Here is a 15324-nt window from a genome sequence, read left to right on the forward strand (position 1 = left end):
TTTATCAATGTCTTCGGTAGTTTCTATTTTGTTGGAATACAGATTTTCAAAGTAGCTTCTCATTTTGTTATACATCTCAGTGATGTCTGTCGTGATATTTCCTTTTGCATCATGTATTTTAGTAATCTGAGTCTTCTCTCTCCTTCTCTTTGTTAGTGTGGCTAAGGGTCTGTCTATTTTCTTTACTTTCTCAAAGAACCAACTTTTTGTTTTGTCAATTTTTTGAATAGTTTCTTTTGTTTCAATTTCATTGATTTCAGCTCTGATTTTAATTATTTCCTGTCTTCTACTACTATTGCTGTTATTCTGTTCTTCTTTTTCTAGGACTTTCAGCTGTAATGTTAGGTCATTTAGTTGTTGACTTTTCATTCTTTTCTGGAATGTGCTCCATTCAATGAATTTTCCTCTTAGTACTGCTTTCATAGTGTCCCAGAGATTTTGATATGTTGTATCATCATTGTCATTGATATCTAAGAATTTTTTAATCTCCTCCCTGATATTTTTTGTTATCCATGTTTCATTCAATAGCATATTATATAGTCTCCAAGTGTTGGAGTAATTTCCCTTTTTTATTTTGTCATTGATTTCTACTATCAGTCCATCGTTATCTGATAGAACAAAAGGCAGTATCTCTATTTTTTTGCATTTCCTAAGGGCTGCTTTGTGGCACAACACATGGTCTATTTTCGAGAAGGATCCATGTGCTGCTGAGAAGAAAGTGTATCTGCTCGTTGATGGATGGAATATTTTATATATGTCTATTAAGTCTAGGTTATTGATTGTGTTATTGTGTTCTATGGCTTCTTTGGTTGGATTTTGTTTGGAAGATCTATCTAGTGGTGACAGCGGTGCGTTAAAGTCACCCAGAATTATTGTGTTGTGGTCTATGTGATTCTTGAAATTGAGAAGGATTCGTTTGATGTACAGGGATGCACCATTGTTTGGGGCATAAATATTTACTATTGTTATGTCTTCCTGATTTATGGTTCCCTTAAGCAGTATGAAATGTCCTTCTTTATCCCTTCTGACTAACTTTGGCTTGAAGTCCACTTTATCTGATATAAGGATGGAAACCCCCACTTTTTTACTGAGTCCATGTGCATGGTAGGTTTTCACCCATCCTTTCACCTTTAGTCTGTGGATGTCTTTTTCTATGAGATGAGTCTCTTGCAGGCAGCATATTGTTGGGTCTTTCTTTTTAATCCATTCTGCCAGTCTATGTCTTTTGATTGATGAGTTTAGGCTATTAATATTCAGGGTTATTATTGAGATATGATTTGTATTCCCAGTCATTTGGCTTATTTTTGGTTTTTAAGTTGGCTTGGTTTCTCCTTTGAGTGGTTTTTCTCTAAGGTAGTTCCTCCCTTTGCTGACCTCCATTGTTGATTTTTATTTCCTCCTCATGGAATATTTTGTTGACAACATTCTGTAGTGCAGGCTTTCTATTTGTAAATTCTTTTAACTTTTGTTTATCATGGAAATATTTTATTTCATCTTCAAATCTGAAGGTTAGTTTTGCTGGGTATAGGATTCTTGGTTGGCAACCATGTTCTTTCAGAGCTTGAAATATGTTGTTCCAGGCCCTTCTAGCTTTTAGAGTCTGGGTTGAGAAGTCGGCTGCTATCCGTATTGGTCTTCCCCTATATGTAATCTGGTGCTTTTCTCTTGCGGCCTTCAAATCCTATCTTTATTTTGAATCTTAGGCATTTTCATTATAATGTGCCTTGGTGTGGATCTGTTGTGATTCTGTGCATTTGGTGTTCTGTAAGCCTCTTGTACTTGATTTTCCATTTCATTCTTCAGGTTTGGGAAATTTTCTGATATTATTTCATTGAATAGGTTGTTCATTCCTTTGGTTTGTATCTCTGTGCTTTCCTCAATCCCAATAATTCTTAAATTTGGTCTTTTCATGATGTCCCATAGTTCTTGGAGATTCTCTTCATGATTTCTTACCATCTTCTCTGTTTGGGCAACTTCATTTTCAAGATTAAATATTTTGTCTTCATTGTCTGAGGTTCTGTCTTCCAAGTGGTCTAGTCTTTTGGTGATGCTTTACATTACAATTTTTTATTTGGTTTATTATCTCCTTCATTTCAAGGATTTCCATTTGATTTTTTTGAGAATCTCTATCTCTTTGTTGAAATGATCTTTTGCTTCCTGCAGTTGCTCTTTCAACTGCTTATTAGTATTATCATTCATTGCCTGCATTTGCTCTCTTATCTCATCCTTTGCTTTGGGAATCATCTTAATCATGTACAATCTGAAGTCCTTCTCTGACATTTCTTCTAACATACTGTCATTGGATTCAATTACTATAGAGTCTAGATTTGTTTGGAGCATTTTCTTCCCTTGGTTTTTCATGTTGTTCATGTATCTTTCCCTCTAGCAGTGCAGATCTGGGGTATTGCAGATTTCCCCCTATAGGCTAATAGTGGCCCTATAGGTTTCCAAAACCCTTTCTTTAAGGGGAGATCAATATTAGCAGTGCCCAAATCAGACACTATGCAATCCTAGACCAAATAGACCCTATGGGGACAATAACAAAATTGTCATAATAAACAAAATGAGTTCAAATTTTATCTTTGGTAAAACAAACAGGTTTGCCATAAGATCTGCAGTTTCTAATGGAGGACAAAGAGGATGCATAGGGATGTAGAATGTGACTGTTAATAGGATAAGAAAAGAATATACAGGCAATCCAAGATGGCGGACTAGAGGGTGACTGCATCTCCAGTCGCTCCTGAACCCAGGATTCAAGAAGGAGAGGCATTGAGAGACTTGGACTAAAATAGAGCCACAGGTGACTCTCACCCACCAGTTAAAGCTCGGCCTGGGCAGCAGGCCCAGATAGAGGTGGCTTATCAGAGCAGGGCAGGGCAGCTAGAGTCTTCCCCAGGAAGCACTGCGCACTCCGGCAATAGGCCCCTCCCACACGGTCAACTTCTCCAGCTTCTCGGAGCAGGCCCCCCAATGAATGCCTTTCTGATCAGAACCAGCTCCAAGTCCAGGCGCCAGCACGGCGTGCTCTGGCCCGCAAGGGCTTCAGGGACCAGGACAGGGCAGCCAGGGACTTCCCCTAGCAGCCTGGCCCCCTGCGGCGGGAGGCGCCTTTCAAGGTTAGCTTCTTGGAGCAGACCACCCAGTGAGAGCCTTTCTACACGGAGCCAGCCACAAGTCCCTGAGCCAATGGAGAGCTTCGACCCGAAAGCAGCCTCTGGGATCAGGGCAGGGAAGATAGAGACTTCTCCAGGTGGCCCTGTCCCCTCTGGCCGCAGGCTCTTTCCATGGGGCGATCCAAGATAGCAGACTAGAGGGTGACTGCATCTCCAGTCGCTCCAGAACCCAGGAATCAAGAAGGGGAGGCATTGAGAGACTCGGACTAAAATAGAGCCACGGGGTGAGTCTCCCCCAATGGGTGAAGCTTGGCCTAGGGGGCAGGCACGGATAGAGGTGGCTTATCTGAGCAGGGCAGGGCAGTTAGAGTCTTCCCCTGGTAGCCTTGCACGCTCCGGGGTTGGGGCTCCTCCCACACGGCCAGCTGCTTGGTGCAGGCCCCCCAGTGAGAGCCTTTCCGCACAGAGCCAGCTCCAAGCTCTGGAACCAGTAGGGGGCTAGGGGCAGCTTTCTTTGGAAGCACTGCATTATCAAGTTCCTCCAAGACTTCCAGCTACTGAAGGCTGGGAAGTGATACACTGGAAATCTACAGGGACACTATAAGCCAATAGAGGAAATCTGCAATATCCCAGGGTCCCACTAACATCTGATCAATATGAGAAAACAAGGGAAGAAAATGTCCCAAACAAACCTAGATACTATATCAACAAAACCCAAAGACAGCACAGCAGAAGAAATGTCAGAAAGGGAGTTCAGAATGTACATAATAAAAACAATCAGGGAAGCAATGAGGAGATGAAAGAGTAAATGCAGGCATTGAAGGAGGAGATGAAAGAGCAAATGCAGGCATTAAATGATTGCACCAATCAACAGTTAAAAGACCAAATACAGGAAGCAAGAGATCATTTCAATAGAGAGTTAGAGATACTGAAAAAAAAACAAACAGAAATCCTTGAAATGAAGGAAACAATAAACCAAGTTAAAAACTCCATAGAAAGCATAACCAATAGGCTAGAACACCTGGAAGACAGAACCTCAGACACTGAAGACAAAATATTTAATCTTCAAAACAAAGTTGCCCAAACAGAGAAGATGGTAAGAAATCATGAACAGAATCTACAAGAATTATGGGATATCATGAAAAGGCCAAATTTAAGAATTATTGGGATTGAGGAAGGCTTAGAGAAACAAACCAAAGGAATGAACAATCTATTCAATGAAATAATATCAGAAAATTTGCCAAATCTGAAGAACGAAATGAAAAACCAAGTACAAGAGGCTTATAGGACTCCAAATATACAAAATTACAACAGACCCACACCAAGGCACATTATTATGAAAATACCTAACATACAAAATAAAGACAGAATTTTAAAGGCCGCAAAAGAAAAGAATCAAATTACATTCAGGGGGAAACCAAAATGAATATCAGCAGATTTTTCAATCCAGATCCTAAAAGCTAGAAGAGCCTGGAACAACATTTACCAAGCAACTGAAAGAAAACGGATGCCAACCAAGAATCTTATACCCAGCAAAACTTACCTTCAAATTTGACGATGAAATAAGATCCTTCCATGATAAACAAAAGCTAAAGGAATTTACAAAAAGAAAGCCAGCATTACAGAATGTTCTCAGCAAAATATTCCATGAGGAAGAGATGAAAAACAATGATGCAAATCAGCAACGTGAGGAACTAGCCTAAAGGAATAGCCAAATAAAGGAGAAACCAAATCATATCAAAAAACAAAAGTGAGTCAAATGACTGGGAATACAAATCATATCAAAATAATAATCCTGAATGTTAATGGCCTGAACTCATCAATCAAAAGACATAGACTGGCAGATTGGATTAAAAAGAAAAATCCAACAATATGCTGCCTGCAAGAGACTCATCTCATAGAAAGAGATACCCATAGACTAAAGGTGAAAGGATTGAAAAAACATACCATGCACACAGACACAGCAAAAAAGCTGGAGTATCCATCCTCATTTCAGATACTGTGGACTTCAAGCCAAAACTAGTCAGAAGGGACACAGAAGGACATTACATACTGCTTAAGGGAAGTATAAATCAGCAAGACATAACAATCATAAATATCTATGCCCCAAACATTGGCTCATCCACGTACGTCAGACAAATCCTTCTCAATTCCAGAAATCAAATAGACCACAACACAATAATACTAGACGATTTTAACACACCTCTCTCACCACTGGATAGATCTTCAAAACAAAAATTGAATAAAGAAACCATAGATCTCAATAACACAATCAACAATTTAGACCTAACTGACATATATAGAACATACCATCCAACAAAGAACGAATACACTTTCTTCTCACCAGCACATGGATCCTTCTCTAAAATAGACCATATTTTATGCCACAAAGCTACTGTTAGCAAATACGAGAAGATAGAGATACTACCTTGTATTCTATCAGATCATAATGGATTGAAATTAGAAATAAATGACAGAATAAAAAAAAGAAACTTCTCCAATACCTGGAGATTAAATAATACACTATTATATGATGAATGGATAACAGAAGACATCAGTAGGGAAATAAAAAAATTCTTAGAAGTAAACGAGAACAAAGACACATCATATCAAAATCTCTGGGACACTATGAAAGCAGTACTTAGAGGAAGATTTATTTCATGGGGCGCATTCAACAAAAGAAGTAGAAATCAACAAATAAACAACTTAACACTACAGTTCAAAGCCCTAGAAAAAGAAGAGCAGACCAACACCAAAAGTAGTAGAAGACAGGAAATAGTTAAAATCAGAGCCAAAATCAACGAAATTGAAACAAAAGAAACAATCGGAAAAATGAACAAAATAAATAGTTGGTTCTTTGAAAAAATAAACAAAATTGATAAACCCTTAGCCACACTAACAAAGAGAAAGAGGGAGAAAACTCAAATTACTAAAATTCGGAATGAACAAGGAAATATCACAACAGACACGAATGAAATACAAAACATAATTAGAAGCTATTTTGAAAATCTATACTGCAATAAACAGAAAACCTCGAAGACATCAACAAGTTTCTAGAGACATATGAATTACCTAAACTGAACGAGGAGGACCTACACAACTTAAATAAACCAATTTCAAGCAATGAAATAGAAGAGGTCATCAAAAGCCTACCAACAAAGAAAAGTCCGGGACCAGATAGTAATCCATGAAGTAGAAGAGGAGGGAACCCTCCCAAACTCATTCTATGAAGCCAATATCACCCTGATACCTAAACCAGACAGAGACACATTGAGGAAAGAAAATTTCAGACCAATATCCTTAATGAACATCGACGCAAAAATTCTCAACAAAATTTTAGCAAATTGCATACAAAAATATATTAAAAAGATAGTGCACCACGATCAAGCGGGTTTTATCCCAGGGATGCAAGGTTGGTTCAACATCCGGAAATCAATAAATGTCATTCACCATATCAACAGACTTAGAGTTAAGAATCACATGATTATTTCAATAGATGTAGAAAAAGCATTCGATAAAATACAGCATCCCTTCATGATCAAAACACTAGAAAAAATTGGGGTAGTAGGAACATTCCTTAACATTAGAAAGCCCATCTACGCTAAGCCCATGGCCAATATCATTCTAAATGGTGAAAAACTGAAATCATTCCCCCTAAAAACTGGAACAAGGCAGGGATGCCCTCTTTCACCACTTCTATTCAACATCATCCTTGAGACTCTAGCCAGAGCAATTAGACAAACCAAAGAAATTAAAGGGATATGAATTGGAAGAGAAGAACTCAAACTATCCCTGTTCACTCATAACATGATTATATATTTAGAGGAACCTGGAAATTCCACCAGGAAACTTTTAGAACTCATAAGTGAATTCAGTAAAGTAGCCGGTTACAAGATCAATGCTCATAAATCCAATGCATTTTTATACATAAGTGATGAATCTTCAGAAAGAGAAATTAGGAAAACTACCCCATTCACAATAGCCTTGAAAAAAATAAAATACTTGGGAATCAATCTCACAAAAGAGGTGAAAGACCTCTACCATGAGAACTACAGAACACTAAAGAAAGAAAATGAAGAAAACCTTAGAAGATGGAAAGATCTCCCATGATCTTGGATAGGCAGAATTAATATTGTCAAAATGGCCATACTACCAAAAGTGCTATACAAATTCAATGCAATTTGAATTAAAATCCCAATGATGTACCTTGCAGAAATAGAGCAAGCAATTATGAAATTCATCTGGAAGAATAAGAAACCCAGAATAGCTAAAGCAATTCTCAGTAGAAAGAGCGAAGCAGGGGGTATCGCAATACCAGATCTTCAACTCTACTACAAAGCAATAGTAACAAAAACCGCATGGTATTGGTACCAAAATAGACAGGTAGATCAAAGGTACAGAATAGAGGACATGGACACAAACCCAAATAAATACAATTTTCTCATACTAGACAAAGGTGCCAAAAATATGCAATGGAGAAAAGATAGCCTCTTCAACAAATGGTGCTGGGAAAACTGGAAAACCATATGCAACAGAATGAAATTAAACCCCTATCTCTCACCCTACACAAAACTCAACTCAAAATGAATCAAGGACCTCGGAATCAGACCAGAGAGCCTGCATCTTATAGAAGAAAAAGTAGGTCCAAATCTTCAACTTGTTGGCTTAGGATCAGACTTCCTTAACAGAACTCCCATAGCACAAGAAATAAAAGCAAAAATCAACAACTGGGATAGATTCAAACTAAAAAGCTTTCTCTCAGCAAAGGAAACTATAAGTAATGTGAAGAGAGAACCTACAGAGTGGGAGAAAATCTTTGCCACTCATACTTCAGATAGAGCGCTAATTTCCAGAATCTATAAAGAACTCAAAAAACTCTACACCAAGAATACAAATAATCCAATCAACAAATGGGCTAAGGAAATGAACAGACACTTCACAGAAGAAGATGTACAAGCCATCAACAGATATATGAAAAAATGTTCAACATCTTTAGTAATAAGAGAAATGCAAATCAAAACTACCCTAAGATTTCATCTCACCCCAATTAGAATGGTGATTATCAAGAACACAAGCAACAATAGGTGTTGGCGAGGATGTAGGGAAAAAGGTACACTCATACATTGCTGGTCGGGTTGCAAATTAGTGCAGCCACTCTGTAAAGCAGTATGGAGATTCCTTAGAAAGCTTGGAATGGAAACACCATTTGACCCAGCTATCCCACTCCTTGGCCTATACCCAAAGGACTTAAAATCAGCATACTACAGAGATACAGCCACATGATTGTTCTTTGCTGCTCAATGCACCATAGCCAGATTGTGGAACCAACCTAGATGCCCTTCAGTTGATGAATGGATAAAGAAATTGTGGCATATATATACAATGGAATATTACTCCGCAATGAAGAATGATAAAATTATGGCATTTGCAGGCAAATGGATGAAATTGGAGAATATCATGCTAAGTGAGATAAGCCAATCTCAATAAACTAAAGTACGAATGATCTCTCTGATAAGTGGATGAGGACATATAATGGGGGTGGGAGGGGTTAGTGTTAGGGTTAGGGTTAGGTTTAGGGTTAGGGATAAGGAGGGTGGTAAGAATGGAGGAAAGAAGGACTGTATAGAGGGAAAAGAGTGGTGGGAGGGGTGGGGGGAAGGGAAAAAATAACAGAATGAATCAAACAACATTACCCTATGTAAATTTATGATTACACAAATGGTATGCCTTGACTCCAGGTACAAACAGAGAAACAACATGTATCCCATTTGTATACAATAATAAAAAAAAAGAAAAGAATATACAGAAGTTCTAGAAAATCGGGTGAGAGTATAATCAAAAGAAATCGGATGTTAGCATGCAAAAAAGGGAGAAAGAGACTCTGAGAGAACAGGTAAACAAAAGAAAAAGAAAGCAAGAAAAGTAAAGAAATAAAAACTTAAAATTTTTTAAAAAGGAGAAAAAAGAAAATCTACTGTATAACAGTCATATAGTAATGAAACCTCCCAGTGTTCAGTAGCCTCATGCATGAGAGGTACCTGACAATGAGCTTCAAGCCTCCAGCAGGCGTTGCAGGATGGGATTTGTCCCATCCAAGATTGGGGCTACGGCTTCCAGAATTATCCAAGATGGCCACTCTGGCTTCGAAATGTATTGGCAAATGGGGAGCTGCAGCTCAGTGGTGGACGTGGCCAGCTGGAGGTCCTGGAGACGGGATTCAGTTGGTCCGGCAGGGGTCCTGGATTTCCAGTGTGTTTGGTGTGGTTGTGGGTCCTGGAGGCCAGGTGCAATCAGTCGGTCTGGGGTCCCGGTGATAGGGCGCAGTCAGTTGGTCTTGGGGTCCTGGCGGCAGGGAGTGATCAGTCGGGCTGAGGGATCCTGGAGATGGGCCTCAGTCAGTCCGGCCAGGGGTCCTACAGGGCCTGGCTGTTGTCTCAAAATGGCAGCAGCCACGTGTAATCAAACCTGCTGGTACTGTGAAAGTGAACTTCCAGGCAGCAACAGGCAGCTGGTGCTCCACTGGTGGTTGGAATCAGTTTGCTGACTGTTGACGGACGATCGGGAGGGGAACCTCGAGTATTGGGTGATGGATTGGAGTAAGGCAGGCGATGGACAGGCGAGAGGCAGGCAAATGACGGATGATAGACGCCTGACAGTGAGCAATCTGCTCTCAAAAAAGGTGTGGATATGCTGGCAGACTGCAGGTCATCACAGCAGACAAATGGGTAAACACCAGGGGATCGATAAGCAGCAAAAACTGCCTCACCGAGAAACAGATATCCTCTGCTTGAAACAGCGTTAAGGAGCAACAAGGAATGCAGCCTCCGTCTAGTCCACCATCTTGGATCTTCCTGAAAAACTTTATTATTTTGCTGAGTGCTTATTATTTTGCTGAGTGCTTATTATGCCCCAGGGTTGTCTTGTCAAGTGCTTTACACATATTATTCATTTAATCCTCACAACAACCATCTAAATGTACATGATTATATTACTCCCTTTTTGACAGATTAGGACATGGAAGTTTGGCATGGTTAAGGAACTTGTTCAAGGTCAAATAGGAAATGGTTAAAACTGGATTTAAACCCAGGCAGTTTGAATCCAGGGTTTACATATCTAACCACTACATCATTCTGCCTCAATATTTATGCCATCTAAGAGAAGTGGTTTTTGTTCTTAGATACACATTAGAATTACCTGGGACATTGTACTTGAGATGGAAAAAAAAATGTGGTGCTTGAATTCTACATTTAGGATTCTGGTTTAATTGATGGAAAGTTGGCCCAGTCAAAATTGTATTTGAAAGATCCCCAGGCAATGCCAATATGTAGTGAGTACTAAAATCTCAAATGTACTGATATCTGTGTCCCATCCCAGTGGTTATAATTTAATAGATTTAGGGTGTATTTGGGGATTTTGAAAATATATTCCTTCTACTTTACTGGATCTGGGACTCTGGTTCTCAAACTTTAATGTACATCAAAATCACCTGAAGAGATTGTTAAATAATAGGTTTCTTGGGAACCATTCCAGAGATTCTGATTTTTTAGGTCAGGGTGGGCTCAAAAAATTGCATTTTAATGAGCTTATAAGTGAAACTATTGCTGCTGGTACAGGGATCACAAGGAAATAGAATTTTCTCCCAAGGACATTTGTTGGTGTCTAGAGATGTTTTTTTGTTGTACCAACCCAGAGGGGGCATTACTGGCACCTAGTGGGTAGAGGCTAAGGGTGCTACTGAATATCCTACAATGTACAGGACAGTCTCCTTCTTTAAACAATTATCTGGTCCAAAATGTCAATTATATCTTGATTGAGAAACTGCTCTAATGATGTTTGGTCATTTTAAACCAAGGAATTAGATTAAAGAAAACCTCAAAGCTCTTGAATTATTATCTAGAATTAAAAATAGAATCAACTGCATGACTTAGATATACATATAGGTTGGTGAATAGTGATTTCTGTTTCTAAACGGAAAATGAAAATTCTATTATACCTGCAGAAAAAAGTGTTCTTTGACAAAATTTTTGCTAACTATGAATGGTTACTATAGCATGTGAGTGTCTTGAAGAGGGTTCCAGATCCTGTGTGAATTTGCCTTGAAATATGAACTGTACAAAAATATGAACTTACAAAAGAAACCACTAGAAGACAATTATTTTTGTAACACAAAGAGTCAACATAGGGAAGAATAGAGTTACTTTATATTAGGTAGAGGGGAGCGAAGCGGGGGAAGTGGTCTGGGGGAAGTAATGATAGTAGAGTGAAACAGACATTATTACCTCATGTACATGTATGACTGAATGACCGATGTGATCCTGCAATACATATAATCAGGAAAATGAGAGTTTACATTCCATTTATGTATGATCTATCAAAATATATTAATGCATTCTACTGTCATGTACAACAACTTAGAACAAATAAAATTCAAAAAAAATTTTAAAAGTCAACATAGGAATTCACAAAAAATTTAGCATTAGTAATATATTTTAAACGAAAACTACATTTATTTTTTATTTTTTATTTTTTGAGAGTACTGAAGATTAAACTCAGGGTTGCTCAACCACTGAGCTACCTCCCCAGCCCTATTTTTTGTATTTTATTTAGAGACAGGGTCTCATTGAGTTGCTTGGTGCCTTGCTTTTGCTGAGGTTGGCTTTGAATTCATGATCCTCCTGCTTCAGCCTCCTGAGCTGCTGGGATTATACATTTCTTTTTTAAATATCCATTTTCTAAATTAAAATTCCTGAGTTTTTATCTAACATTTATTAACTTGTTTCATGTTTAAAAAATTTACTAGATGGTAAGACTATAGGAGGTTTAAGAAAAAAAGACCTGTCTTTGGTGGGTTTCAAGGCTAAGGTATGTGTGTGGGCCTCTGTGATGTGAACAATTAGTGGGAAGTGCTTAGAGGGTACAAATATGTTCTGGAGACATAGATACTTTCAAGGGTTGACTTTGTGGAAAATGTGAAGTCGGGATGGGCCCCAGATTGGCCTGAGAAAAATCAGAAACTAGACAACTAATTTGGAGGTGACGTACTAAGACTAAAGACGGGGCATCCCTTCTAGAGAGATTATGATCCTGAGGTAGTCACCTGCCCCATCTGGTGGCTCAAGCATGAGGTCAGGATTCTGGGATATGCCCCTAGTGGCTTCCGTAGTGGAAGGAGGCAAGAGAGTGACTGTATGCAGAGTTCTGGGAGTAGGGGGAGATTCTGACATTTCATCAGTAGTGAACTTTACTGTGAGTCTCCACCAAGATTCAGAGATGGACCACTGAGGGGATGTAACCAAAGTAAAATTTGGACCTGCTATCTTGATTGGGGTGCCCAAGTCACTGTACTTTAAAAATAAAACACAAGCTAAGTGCCTGAGTTGAAATTTCAGGCAAAATTTTATTCTGCCTAAAATTAGGCAGAATGGCAGGCCAGGGGATGTAGCTCAGTTGGTAGAGTGCTTGCCTCAAGTGCACAAGGCCCTGGGTTCAATCCCCAGCACCACAAAAAAAAAAAAAAAAAAAAAAAAAAATTAGGCAGAATGTAGCCCTCTCCCATGATCCATTTAATGCATTTTCCCTCCAACAATGTGCTATTTCAGGGTGTGTTCCATTGCTTAAGTGTCATAATTATATATCTATTTTAGTGATAGCAAATACCATCAAAGAAGACACTTCTCCATGGACTTTTTTCCTTTCCATTTCTCCATTGATCTCTTTTCCAGTTTTGTTTTGTTTTGTTTTCAGTTTTTTAAGTACTGTGTGGGTAATTATTTCTAGTAATCCCTGGTTTCCACTGAAATAAAATAGGTAAAATTAGGTGAAATGTATTGGCATGATTTTCTATTTGTCCAAGGTGAGCAGAGAGGGTGCACTTTACAAGCTTCATGGTTGGCAGTATTTAAGTAGCAACTGATGTATTTTTTTATATCTATTGATTACAACTATTGATCATCTGAATAAATTTTTTCATTCTTCCTATAAGCTAAAGTGTATTAAAGGACAATTTTTCTTCGTGGTCAAATTATTTCTTTTTAATAGAATTTGCAGCAGAAAGATCCTGCTTTGTATTTATTTTTGTTTTTTCTGTGACTACAAAGTTAAATAAATCTGCATTCTTTGAAATCTACTGGCAGAGTTCTGACACTTACATGAGTAATGGAATCTCTGAAGCAGTTGGTTTGCTTTAAAAATCAACAAAAGACTTATGCTAGTCACCTGGAAATTAATAAATCCCTCCCAGTTTTCTCCATTACTCTTGATGAGAATTGGTCTTCATATCACCCCAGTAAGGGAAATGAGTTCTCCTTTCTTGCTCTTTAGATTCAAGATGATACTGTCAGGGAAAAGAGATGCCCTGGAAATGAGCCTTAGGAGTTCTCAGAAGGAAAGGGAAATTCAGCTCACAACCAGTCGGGGTTCTTGGCACAGTTGATGGAAAAGAATTTCAGCGTGCACCAGATAAAGGTATAGATAGAGGTTTATTTAGGAAGTAGGTACACATTCGAGGCAGAATATGTCCTCTCTTAGAGTGAGAAGCCCAACCCTGGGTTGGAGGTTCAAATAGAGGGACTATAGTTAGGGGACATAGTGGAGTGGAGCCAGGGTGGAGCCACACAATTTTGGGCCATCTTTCCCTGCACTTGAGTTTTTTCTTTAGTTTACAAGGCCCCTGGGTCTAGGGTATGTTGCTCAAGATTTACAGTGGTGCTTTCTGCATCTGAATGGCTCATGGATGTTTCCTTTGAGACTTAGTATATCTCTCATCTCTCTCTTTATCCTAAATCTCTATCTTAAGACCACACACAGGGGTTTTTACTGTGCAGATGAATGAATTGGAAACATCACCCCTCCCACTCTCTTTTCCTCCAAATACTTTCTGAACAACTCTGTGGAGATGTAAAGGTGTAGTAGATACTTTAAGGAGTTTGTCATTCAAGGGGCGGGGCGAGTAAACACTATTTCAGGCATTCAACAAAATCATTGTTGACTTCCCTTTTTCAGAACCAGTTTGGATCTTTCAAAAATAGTCAGGGAGGCACAAAGTCTAGAAGCTAGAGTTCAAAGAATTGACAGGTTTCAAGTAAAGCCATCTCTTGATACCAACATGCAAGTTTTAATTGAATCAAAATGTAATTCTTGAAACACATAAACTCAAGTCCACAGATTACAACTTTAAGTGCCTTGCCTGTGAATCTAGGAACTCGCAATAAACAAAAAATACGAGATACAAAAGTTTAAATATATGGATTAATAAACAAAACATTTTTTCCAGTAGTGGGAATTGAACCAGGACCTTGTATATGCTAGGCAAGGGCTAATCCACAGACCTACATCTCCAACCCTTTTAAACAATAAAAAAAAGTTTTTAGGTAGGATCTTGCTAAGTTGCTCAGGTTGTCCTCAAATTTGCAATACTGCTGCCTCAGCTTCCAAGTAGCCATTTTTACTTTTTAAAAACAGTTAAATATTTTTAAAACCACATATGAGTATATGGTTCAAATAAGTAACTATTTAAATAATTGTATTTAGTACATTTTTTTCATGCTGAGCCTCTGATAAGATATCCCAGGAAAATCTGAATTTAAATCCACTGCAATTGTATTAATAGCATAAGTTGTTGCCAGGTCATTGTGTGTTAGTTGAAGTGTTTGTAAATCTATGCATTTAAGAAATATGATGGGTTTGCTTGTGTTTGGTTCAGGGAGCAGAATTTCAAATATATTAAAATGTTTGATGTTTTTTTATAACATGATTAAGGTAGGAAGGTTTTTTGCCAAGGTTAGTGTGTTGCATGAATCTGTTCAACTTTCCTTCAGGAAGCTAAGATCCACCTCTTCTGGTAGTCTGTATGTCTTTGAAGCATTATTTTCCTGTAGGTATAAAGTAAGATTTCCTTCCTTGTCTTCATACATCTTGTTTAAAAAACACAAAATAAAATCCTTTATAATTAATTGGCAACATGGTCCAAGTATGATTTAGATGTCCAAAGGATATGAGAGTTCCTTCCCCTGTTTCTTTTTACCCAAGCAAATCATATTTGTGAATTTTGAATTTTGATATCTATAATGAAAATACAGCAAGGCTATGATGCTCTGTATGAGTGTGTGTGTTTGTAGGTGTGTGTGTGTGTGTGTGTATGTGTGTTTATCCAGAAATGCATCCCATTTTGAATTTTTAAAATCTGCTAACTAGCAAAACTGCAATAGTCACT

General features: G+C 38.3%; 1 non-coding gene across 1 annotated transcript; it reads left to right on the forward strand.

The window, feature by feature from the left end:
* The first annotated feature begins 12545 nt into the window (after positions 1–12545).
* Positions 12546–12618, forward strand: Trnal-caa (transfer RNA leucine (anticodon CAA)). Its single transcript has one exon. It is a non-coding gene; the product is annotated as a tRNA-Leu (tRNA).
* The last annotated feature ends 2706 nt before the right edge of the window (positions 12619–15324 follow it).

Source organism: Sciurus carolinensis, chromosome 8 (genome assembly GCF_902686445.1).
Source record: "Sciurus carolinensis chromosome 8, mSciCar1.2, whole genome shotgun sequence".
Lineage (NCBI taxonomy): Eukaryota > Metazoa > Chordata > Mammalia > Rodentia > Sciuridae > Sciurus > Sciurus carolinensis.